Raw genomic sequence first — 12,002 nt, 5'->3', positions numbered from 1 at the left:
ACAAGCAAAAAAAAAAGTATCTTACATGTTATCTGTGATCTTACAAGGCTGCAGCGGCCATCACAATTTCCACAAAGTCACAAAATCACCATTTGTACATCAGTTACTCACTCCGAGTTACCTTGAATTTATGAAGAAGAATCCAAAAACGGCGAACGTTCTTGATGAAATGGAGAGAGAGGGAACTGCGTTTAACAACAGCAAAACTGTATCAAAACCTTAGTTTACAAACTCTCAAACAAGTCCAATTCTTATTTATTCAGTCATAAGCTCAGTACTTTCCAAACACATGCATTTTGCTGAAACCGTTCCAGTTAAAACACCTCCAAATAAATAGTCTCATGCATGGCAGAGTTCATGGGTGCGCTTGCTCATGCATGCTACCTGTATAAGGAAGTGTTTGAATTAGTTTTTAGCGAAAATGCATGTGTTTGGCAAGTACTGAGCATATGACTGGATAAATGAGACTTGGATTATTCAATTTTTTATGTAAAAGAAGTTTTGTTATAGTTTTGCTACTATTTAATGTGAATCCCTTTACTTCAATTCATCAGTGTTTACTGTTTTTGGATTCTTCGTCCTCCGTGGAGGCATGCAAGAAAAACAAAGGGTGCGTTCTGAATCACACACTTTTTACTTTTAGTAGATACTCCAGCTGCCCTTAAAAACTACATACTGTTGCATTCAGTATGCACACAATTGGAACATACTACTTTCTCGTAGCATTATGCCCTGAACTTTGACCCTCTTACTTTTACATTGATTACCTTAGAGATAAAAAAAATCGGCACTTACCAAGTTTGCTAAAGATGGAGATTGACCTGGAGAGATCTGCTGTTGTTACTCTGCAATACATGTAGTTTAACTTTAAAGTTATAACTGCAGAGATTGTAGATTCTAACATTTGCAACAGTGAAATTACATCTGCATTTCTCTGACTGTTATTTTTATAGTTGTTTGGAATATTTATGATTATTCTGTTCACTTAATTAATATTTCGATTATTACTATTTGACTGGTCATCAGTTACTTGAATGTCCATCATTGTGAGATCTGACAACTGTCTATCAGCCGTCAATCAGTTGTCAAGCTGTCATATGTTTGCAGCTCAGTCGATGTGACGTATCATCTGCTGCACAGAAGATTATGGGTCAAAATTAGGGATGCACCGAAATGAAAATTTGTGGCCGAAGCCAAATAAAATTAAACGCTTGGTCGAATACCCAGTACTGAATACTGAATGCCGTTGTTTAGTTTTTCATTAGTTTTTGCAGATGAACCCCCTCCAGATTAGTGTTGTCACGGTACCAAAATTGGGACCCACGGTACGATACCAGTGAAAGTATCAGGGTTCTGAGTAGTTTCACAGTACCACAGCGAAAATGAGGCAGATGTGCCTTTTGTCATTTATAAAAAGATAAATCACTTTTCTATGATACATCGATGATGTAAATTACTTATTGACTTATTCATACTTCAAAAACAGCATCAATAAGTGATTATCATAGCGGGGATTGAAATAAAATAAATAAATAAAATAAGAATCAACCAGCCACCCTCCTCCCCTGACAAGTCCCTTCATCAGTAACGAACAGTCCCTAAAGTGTGGTGAGGTTTGTGGACCGTTACCTGCCACAGAGAGAGAAATGTGAACGGCTCGTTTCACCTCTGACACGTCAAATACCTGTGTGCCGCCATGGCTCAGCTGTTCAGGCACTTTTGGGCAGTCGGGACACCAAGAAGAGGAAATTATTTGACCTGGAGCCGGACTTCTCCGTCACAGTAAGTCTGTGACCCCCGTTCAATCCACATCCGGCAGGATTTGCCTTTCGTTTGTGGTTGAAATCTGTACTCGCACAGCGTGCTCCTGAATGATTTCTTTTGCTCACACAAAACTATTTTTAGTTGCAAATGCGAGTAAAATGCTCGCACCGTAGAGCTCTGTGGAAAACAAATCACACTGTTTGATTGCGTCATCAAAACACGCCGCTATTATTTGGCTTTGCTTTTCACTTATTCCACCAAATACCGAATGTGTGGTTTTTTTTGCAAAATTTGGCTGAATATATTCGGTTACCGAATATTTGGTGCATCCCTAGTCAAAATAGCCAAAAAGGCATGCTACTGCAAAATCAGACTGGATGGAGTAGAACATCCCGGTTACTGTATTTCACATCTTTTGTATTGGGACATACTAAATCTTTTTCTGGCATGGTAGAATGGGTATTGGAACATGCAGAAAGTTTTCTTTATGAATTCGAGGTAACACTGGGTTAGTAATTTTATACAAATAGTCATTTTGTGGCTGAAGTATCCTTTATGATCAGCATTGGTAGGGCAACATCTCTTATCACTGAACCACCAATGACTGGGCAATCAGGTTTAAAGGATTAGCATGATTAATTAAATAATTTTTTGTGGGTCAGTCAGCGATGTTTTCTTTCAGTCCACCAATTTATTTATCAACTAGTCATTTTAAAACCCACAAACAAACAAACACCACCAACAACAAAAAAACAAACCCAAACCTACCTGTCTCTCAATGTGTCATTCATTGTAAAGTAATAATGACAACCCTGAGCCTAACTCTCTGACTTAAAGTGATTATGGCTTGTGAGTAACACCGTAGGAAGCGTATAAGGTTGTCACAAACAGGCTGACTGGCACCTTGTCAAATGCTCTTTCACCCTCCTGTCACTGTGCACCCTGTCTCCTCTGGGTTCTATAATTCATCATCTCCTAGGCGAAAAGAGGTTAAACTGTAAAGGGACGTGTGTCTGTGCCGTAGAGGACTCCCCCTGAACAGCCTCTGCTGAGCCTGTGATGACATTTTCATTTGACACCAAAGCCAACATTGCTGTAATGAGAAGCCATCAAAAAGCCATCTCCTAAAATAGAAAAGGATTTCAATTTGAGGACGCCTATATTGATATGCAAAATATGTATTAAAAAAAGGGGCTCTCTTTTAGATCGGCTGGATACACTGGGAGCCAGTGGAAGCCATGTGATGACACCTTGGATTGGTTTGGTCTGCGTACACCAGAATAGAATTATGCTAATGGATACGGACTGAGAAAGGAAATTTTGAAAAGGAGGAAAAATATTAAATTCAGTTTTATTGAAGATGTGTATGAAATTGATTTCTCCCCCAGGGTGTTTGAGACCTAAATCAATTATATATTTCCTATAATTGGTCCACAAGAAACCACGGTGCAGTGTGGAGTCCATAAGTCTGTTTTGCAAAGAAGTAGGTATTACTTGAGATAACAAGCACTGTGGACTGAGTAAGATGCTTTTTTTTCACTTCAACAACTAAGAAAAATAAGGTATAGCTGCAGCTTGTTGGTCTCTTTGAATAAGAAATGGTGTACTTTAAGGGCTGCAACCTACTGTTGTTTTCATTATTAAGAAATAAAAATATCAGTTGTAATTTCGTCCATCCTGAGATGACTTCTTTAGATGTCTTGTTTTGTCCAGAACCCAATTTATTATCATGTATGACAAAAACAAAACAAAACAAAACATAAAAATGCTGGAACAAACAAATATTTGTCATTTTTGCCTATGAAATTATTATAATGATTCTAAAATAGTGGAAGACTTTATCAATTGATTAATCAATTAATCGTTGCAGCTATAGCTGAATTCAGAGCTCTCAGTTTGTCCTAAGTACATTTGGTTAATTCTCAAACATTCTGACAGTGATGTTTTAGCTGTTCTGGGAGAATATTTCTGGAAATGCCATTGTCTAATATTGCTCTGATATCTCGTCATTATTTCACCTGATTCACCAGTCATATAATGACCTTCCCTTCTCCTGTCAGGATGACTCAGTAATACACTCTTTCATTGTATCCGGAAAAAGTCATCTAGTCGAGGAGGACTGTCTGGCTCTGATCTCTGAAACCGTCCCTGTCACACACTGTAAAATTGCAAAATTTGTATTAAAGTTTTATAAAGGTCTTTTTGCATGACCCTTTCAGTGTTAGTTTTGCATCCATCCTTTTTAAAACTTAGTGTTTCACTGGCCTTTAAGTTTTCAAAAAAGTATTTTTGGAGAAGTCGCTGTACCTAAACTAGCTACCCAGTAGGGCTGTCAAAATTGTTCAAAAATGACGTTTGAATATTCCTTCTAAAAATAACTCATAGGTTCGAACCATTCAATTTTTTTTTTCTTTTCGCATTATGTCCACAAGAGGGCAAACTAATACAAGGAAATATACTTGTATATGTATTAATACAAGGAAACATAACTACTTGTAGGTATTTTTATTTCAACATAAACATCTTTGAAAACATTTACATACCTACACATTAAAACACATAAAACAATTATCTATAACATTACATTAAAAACGACCTGGGACCTCTCGCTCGTCCCCCGTCTCTGACCCGTCAGGCCACACCACTTGCGGAAGTGCTGCGAATAGCCTCGAAGTGCCTCGAAGCGAAGCCAGTTTCCTTTTGGCGCCCATGTTAACTGATTGTGTCATCCACACCGGCTGCGCCGCGCCGCACAGCTCCGTGGCCGGCTCTGGTCTATTTTCTGCGCGAGCCGCGAGCGAATGTGTCAAGCCGGGTGACAGAGACAACAGCTGGGAGCAGAACTGCTTGTCGACCAGCATGGAGAAATGCGCGTCTGATGTGAACGGAAGTGCTCCAGCTCATGCGAGAATTTCGGTGCGCTGCGCTTCGCAGCACCTCCGCGGGCAGTAGGGCCTTATGCACAGTGCAGCGGCCCAGGCCAGCGCCCACTCGCAAAGAGGACAGCTGTGGTGGTGGGTTTTTTTTTTCTCTCCACAATCGAATATCAGTTTTCACATTTGAAGGTCCTTTTTTTTTTCAAATTCGAATTTAAATTCTAATTTAGAATATTTGTTGACAGCCCCACTACCCAGTGGAGTTTGCTGTTTTTGCTCTCATGTGGTGTGTTCCTAAATCAGATATACATCCAATCACTAGCCGTGGAACTGCTTTGAGAACAGTCATATTGAAATTCACGTGTTTTTCCCTACATCCTTGGTTTTTCCGCGTCATACTTCACAGTGTTGGAGCGGTCTGCTGATATTACGGTAGACTGACGTAGCTGTACTGCTGCTGCAGTATGTTGCCCCAGTTGCAAGCTAGTAGGGCCCGACTTTCAGATGCTTTCTGATGAGGACAGCTTGCCTACATGCCATGACAGTGTTATCACGAGGCCTTGACAAAGATATTGGGATGCAGCCCTGGATATCCTAAGGTTTGGAGGAACTGTTCCTTCCTGAAACCCTCTACATCGTGGTCCCACCACTACAACTCCTCACGGACTACAACTCCTCACGCATGCTTGTGCAGTAACCGGAAGCAGGTGTCACATTTAAGTCTGTATCGGTCCGTAGTGTTATTTTCCGCAGAACTACCAGCAATAGCTGCTAATAGAGCTTGTGGACCAAAAGCCCATTGGTACCACAGCCTGTTATCCTGAAACCAAATGCCCATATTGATTTGAAAGGCCATTTCTTTGAAAATGCGCTGCATACTCTCCCAAAGAGAAGCAAATGGCTAATCATTATGCAGAGTAACATCATTGCACCTTCCTTGATGATGGGGACAAACTGTGAAACTATTCTCGCATGTCCTGCAGAGAGTAAGAAGTTCGGATAGTTCAAAGCACAACAGGTAGTTGCACAAGTCCAATACAATAAGATCAAGACAGAATATCACCATTCATGTTATCTGTAGTGAGGAAACAATCACTTACAGTGTGAGTAAAAACAAACACACATGCAACAGTAATTCTAGTTTAATTTTCCTCCATGGGTGGAACCAGATGAAAACATTACATGCTCTACTGTCATCGGAAGGTTTCATTTTCTCCTGAGCCTCGGATGAAATCTACCTTATTGCTGCTTCCCTCCTCCCCCACAGCCGTCGTAATGAGAGAATATTTCCCCAGAGTGTGAAAGCAGATCCAAGCTGTGCTTTTAGAAACTTTATTAAACCAACCTAACCAATTATTTCAGTGTTTGCCTTCCTCCTGACGAGTGACGATCCATTCAATAAGGCTGGTAAATGTTAATGTAAAATGAATTTTCTGTTGAGCCGGTGATCACTGATGTCTTTTTGGCCAACCTTGCTGCCAACAATAGTTTCATACCTTCCAGCAGGGTTGGTTCAGCTGAATGGGATGGAGAGATGTGAAAGGTATTGGAGCAGCAACGACAGCAACACCTCTGACTCAGAGGGATTGCATTTTAATACAAAAGTCTGGCAAGACTCCAGCTGGGGCAAAATATTTTATTGAATTGCCCAGTTAGCCTGTGATCAAACACTTTGGTGGGAGATTGCGTTCCTCAGCTGACATTTATCTATTTATCTTTTCAGAGAAAAATAGAAGAAAAATCAATCAGGCTTTAGAAATGAGACAACGTTGGCTGCAGGCTGATAGATGTCTTGTCACTGGCTGTTACCAAGAAGTTTAACGTTCAGCCTGAGGAGATGCCCAGGATTCCCCCACAAGTCGATAAGCTGGTGTGCAGCACTTTAGAGTGGAGATGGAAGTGATGGGAAGACTGTGGACATGTAGTCACCCATCAGAAAATGACAAGCTGCTACGGATTCATGCGTGAGAAGGTGTCCCTACCTATCAAAAAATGTCTCCGTGTCACAGTGTCACATTTGAAGAAAAACTCTCAGCTCTGTCACAGAAGAAATTTAGTTTGTTAGTAGGTGTTGGTGCTTTGATTCATTGTGGGGTGGCATCAATCAAGTGTGTCATCACTTTCTTTTAATTATTTTAAAATCTTTGCTATATGTTTAAGAAATAGTAATTTAGTTACTGGTACTTAGGTGCATCTTATAGATCAGATCAATCTCTCTGTTGCACGTAGCAATGGTTCCCTTTGAATTCCTACTGTGAGGGAGCAAGTGGACACATGATAATTTAATGTCTCTGGAGTTCAAAGCAGCATTGTAGCCCAGAACCCTCTAATATAGTGAAGCAATATGTTGAAGCTTTCATTTCTCACGCAAAAGGTAGCTTTCATTATTACTGAGTGATGGACTGTCATGACTCACACTTGTACAAAGGCTCATAATATTGGGTTTCCATATGGCAAGTGGCAGAGGGATGGAAGGATTCATCTGAAGTTCCCTCGCTTGTGTAAAAGTTTGCTTTTTATGCATTTAAATGAGCAGTGTATTCTCCTGAGTTCTAATCTTTATGTGAGGCACTGTGTCGAGGCAGTAAAACTACCCTTTGAAAATTGTAAGTTCATTAAAAATGCTCACTGCAAGCAGCAGTGGCCCAAAGCAAAGATCCAGGGTAAACCCACGTCTTATGTTTGTGTAAATGTGCTGTGATGTCGTGATGACCTGACTCCTGAACTCTGTTAAATCCCGATCCTCTTCTTGCTTTGGAAGGAAAGGCTAAACAAAGGCCAAGAGTTTTTGTTATGGCTACAGAATTTGTCTTACTCTGTAGTATTGGCAGTGACTTGTCGTCCTCTTATCAATACACGTCATCCCTCAGAATTATGTTCATATTGGATGATTTCCACCTTATAATTGCCAGCAATGCCAGTATTCAGTGCCACTGCACACACTGTAACACTTTACCAAGGGTTTTAGTTGCCTATTCCTAGCCATACTGTAACCATTTGGTTTGCCAGAATCACAATCTTTTTCTAACCTTTAAGGGGATAGTTTGGATTTTTTGAAGTGGGGCTGAATGAATTACTTATCCATAGTCAGTCTATTATCTACAGTAGACTGCATTCGGCATGCTTTCAGTTTGGAGAAGCAGGCCACCAAAGAGTACCACCAAAGAAGCCAAGCAATGTACTGCTGTGGACTCTAAGTACTCTACTACAGCTTCATTCATTTTCTGTGCTTCTAGTGACTTGGCACCATATTTTCTTTGCCAATCACATAGAATTGGTTGGGTAGGCTGCGAGTAGCTCTGTGAAGTTGCAGGTCGACTTTTCTCAGCTTTAGTTTGGGACTTTAAGAGAAACATAACATTTTTCAGACACAGATAAGTAGGGTTTCCCCCAATAGTCGATTGAACATTAGGTGACCAGAAAGGTCATTAGTCAGCAAGATTTCATTGGTCGCTTAGTTGCAGAAAAATAGCCAAAAACGTGTGAAACTCTTTTAGGAGCTGCACTTTGTCAAAATAAATCAAAACCTATAGGCAAACATTTGCCTATCATTGGTCGACTGCAAACATGACGTATCATCTGAAACATGGAAGTAGCTACATGCCCATTAGCCACTTAGCACAATCATTACTGCTTTGCAGACAGCGTCATTAACAGGCGGCTCGCTCAGTGTGTGACGTGCACTTGTAGATAAAATATAGGCCTATATTCATGAAGGTTCATTAGTACGGTTTTCTATTTCTCTGTAATGTAGCACAGTGTTAACAATGTTACTGATACTATTCTTTCTCACACCTTCAACTCAAACCATTGTGTTACCCCGCCCAAAATATATAATTTAATAATTGCATTAATATCGTAAACATGCGGGCAACTAGTCGACTAATGGCCCTAAATGATGACTCTTGGTCGACGAGAAAAATTCTTCATAGGGGCAGTCCCACAAATAACTCTGTTAGCTTATTAAAACAACACTGCTGATTAACGTTATAGACGGGCAGGACTTATTACATTGGCTGCCTAGCTTGCACATTAACGTTACTCATTTTATTATTAGCCATTAGCCGCTCACTGAATGATAACATAACAGACAGCTAATGTGGCTGTCAGCTAATGGGTTACAATAAAATGGCTAAGGTTAATGTGTGCTGCCGGCCAGGTTAACATTTGGCATAAAACTTCAATGATGTTGAAACCAGTGCTTTACTGTCCTTTAGAGATTCTGCAGCGGTGCTGTGTTTGTAGTTGTGAGTCACTGAGGAGCCAAAGAAGGCACTGTTGGTATCGATACTGTTGCAAATGAGTATTGTATCCAAAACTAATTTTTTGTATTGATTAGTATCTGAGTATTGATTTTTTTGACAACCCTAGCGGCACTGAATATAGACATCAGCACCTGCAAGACTGAGACAACTCTTTGTATGCAGTGAACATTTCTCACAAAGATCATGTGAAACCACTGACGGTAAGTGAAAGAGCCACTTGCGGAGCACTACAGTACACAACCATCAGGTTAAAAAACACTTATTACGTAAAGCAAATGAAACGACTTACCAAGCGACCGGTAAAGTTTGAAGTGCTGGCATCCTCTGATTCAGGAAGATCCTGAAGTTGTGTTGTAAGCAAGTCCAGGCAGCAGTAGCTCTGTGGGTTCATGAGCATCCATTTACAGTTTGAACATTTCACTTCTGCTCTATCTGGGCTTCCAGTTTCCACAGAAGTTTCCTCTTTGTCTCTCTTTGTTGGCCCGTTCAGTCTCTTCTTCAAAGCTCTTCTTCTCTGTACTCTGGTTCATAGAGATATACCTTTTTCTCCACAGTGAATGGCAAAAACATTGTCACTGTCATAATCACTCAGTTTGTTTTTTATTTTTTTGTGCCAAAGAACAGAACTGTCTGTTGGCAAGATAAAGTGGTGAAAATATTCTCATTATATTGGTTGTTTTAGGTAAGCCTTTCTTGAAATGGTTGAAATACATTTTGCTGCAAATCCATATTCACAGCAATCTAGTGTATGTAATACACTGACTGTGGACAAGTACCTCATCAAAATATGCAAACTATTCCTTAAACCACACCACAGCTGCCAGGCAGACATTGTAATAAGTGAGAATATTAAAAACGTTGAACATACGAACATTGTTAAATCATATAATCCGGGGTTTGTATCGCATAAAGTCATACAAACACAGCATCAACAATGAATTGTAAAAATGACCTAACTATCCATAACTTTGTTCTGGAGGACAGCCTTCCACAGCGCTCTGTGTCTGGACCACAACTTTACATCTTGTTCCACACACAGTGACACTGCACATAAACTGTAAAGCAAATCCCATTCGGTCGTAAAACAACATCCATCAAGCTGTCACTGTGGGATGGTGGAGTAGCTCCAGTGGATCCACAAAACATTTAAATCACCACAACAAAACGCAGCAACATTCAGAACACAGCACTGAGGTTGCTGTTACCTGGCATTACAGAATGTTTCAGCTTTTATGTAAACCAGCACTAAAATCTTTATGCCAGTTTTTGTTCTCATTTGCTAGGAATATAATTTCTTTGTTGTCAAATGTTGAAAATTCAATCCAAAGTCCTAAAATGGATAACTAAAGCAGCAGTTTGAAGCAGCTAGAAATTAAGGATGGAAGCATTGTTATATGGTTTTATATGTGGTCTGTTCATCACACAGCAACGAATAATTAGAAAATATAGTAATTAGTTTGACCATCAACATATCTCTGGCATACATTGGACATTGTCCACACCTATATAAAAATGATTAGGGGGTTTTTGTGAAAAAAAATAATTGCACAGCACTTTGCAAGGGTTAGTGTTAAGGGCGTAGGGTGTGCATAATGAATGGCATTGTGAATTTTATGAAGCATTGTATGACCTTGGTGCTGAAAGTCTTGATTAGAGTGCCACTGTTAGTCCTTGTGAAATGTAAATTGGATGGATGCCTTTTTTTGTTAAGGTAATGTAAAGGAAGGAGTATCTCCTTGGTAATTTAGCAGTGAAATCAGCATACAGTTTATGCTGAATCCTGTCTGATGAATTGAGTGACTGAATGAATTGAATGGAAGAGAAATCATGGAATAACTGTCTGGAATATGATGTGCGGGATGTCAAGATGGCATGTCAAGGCTCAAGATCTCTGACAAGGAAACCCATCCACCCATACTTATTTTCTCATTAGCAACTGTTGCATCAACAAACTCAATTCGCACCTTCTCTGAACTCCCCAGCACAACCTGCTGTTACCAAGGTAACTGTGGGAGTCATCAGAGAGTAATGCACCACCACACGAGTCTGAACCAAACAACGTGCCGCAAGTCCTTGAGGTCGATCACATGAGTGCCTGAGTTTTGGGCTCGTAATGAAAAAAAGCTGCATATGTGGAAAGTTGAGGTGTGACCTGTCCTTTTTCAAATGAAGGTGAATTTGACTTGAACAAGATTGGCCCGCTATAGAAAGGCCGTACAGCTGATGCGATCTTGGGAAATGCAGGCTGGGAACATGAGTGATGCATTCCCCAAGGGAAATGAAGGACTGAAATGTATGGAGATAATTATTTCCTCCAATCTTCCGGCCTGCCCCCTGCCCTGGTCCTCTGTGTCCCATCTGTGACTGACCCCTGCTCCCCAGAGACGTGTGTGTGTGTGTGTGTGTGTGTGTGTGTGTGTGTGTGTGTGTGTGTACACACATGTCTGATTATTCTCGTTCAGTAATTAATCATTGCTGATTAACAGAAGATGTGTAAAGCAAAATAGAAAATGGTGAATTAAATTCACATGCTGCCTTTATGTGTTGGTTGTACTGTTACTAAAAATGATTAAATGTTAATTTAACTTGTTAATTATTCCACTCTGCTTGTTTTTATTATTTATGGAAAGGTTACAGGACCAAACATATAAACTTATTAGTAAAAATGCATTGTAAAAAATAATTTAAATTGTAAATTGAGCTAAATTATTCTGTTCTATGTGTTTTCCTATTGTTTTTTTAATTAATTTATGAGGGAGAAAGAACAGGCCTTCTGTGAGACCTTTGTAGTGCAGTGTGGGTTAGATCTAGTTTTAATTCTAAAGAAATATTACAGAAAAATGTTGTGACACATTGTGAGATTGAAAAATCATCAGGAAAACACATGATAACAAGTGGCTTTTTTATGTTCTACAAAGCTATATCATGAATAATATAATAATAATAATATTAATAATAATAATAATAATAATGTCAAAAAAAGAATATATTGAAAAATTTAGTGATTTGGATCATCAGTAATAATCGACAGACTTCAGTTTAGGTTAGCCGTTCCAACATGATGAATCTCCATTCACTGAATGCCAGCGGCTCACAG

The sequence above is a fragment of the Epinephelus fuscoguttatus genome, linkage group LG15, assembly GCF_011397635.1.
Source record: "Epinephelus fuscoguttatus linkage group LG15, E.fuscoguttatus.final_Chr_v1".
Taxonomy (NCBI): Eukaryota; Metazoa; Chordata; class Actinopteri; order Perciformes; family Serranidae; genus Epinephelus; species Epinephelus fuscoguttatus.
The sequence above is the reverse complement of the archived record's forward strand: the minus strand, read 5'-3'. Positions refer to the sequence as shown.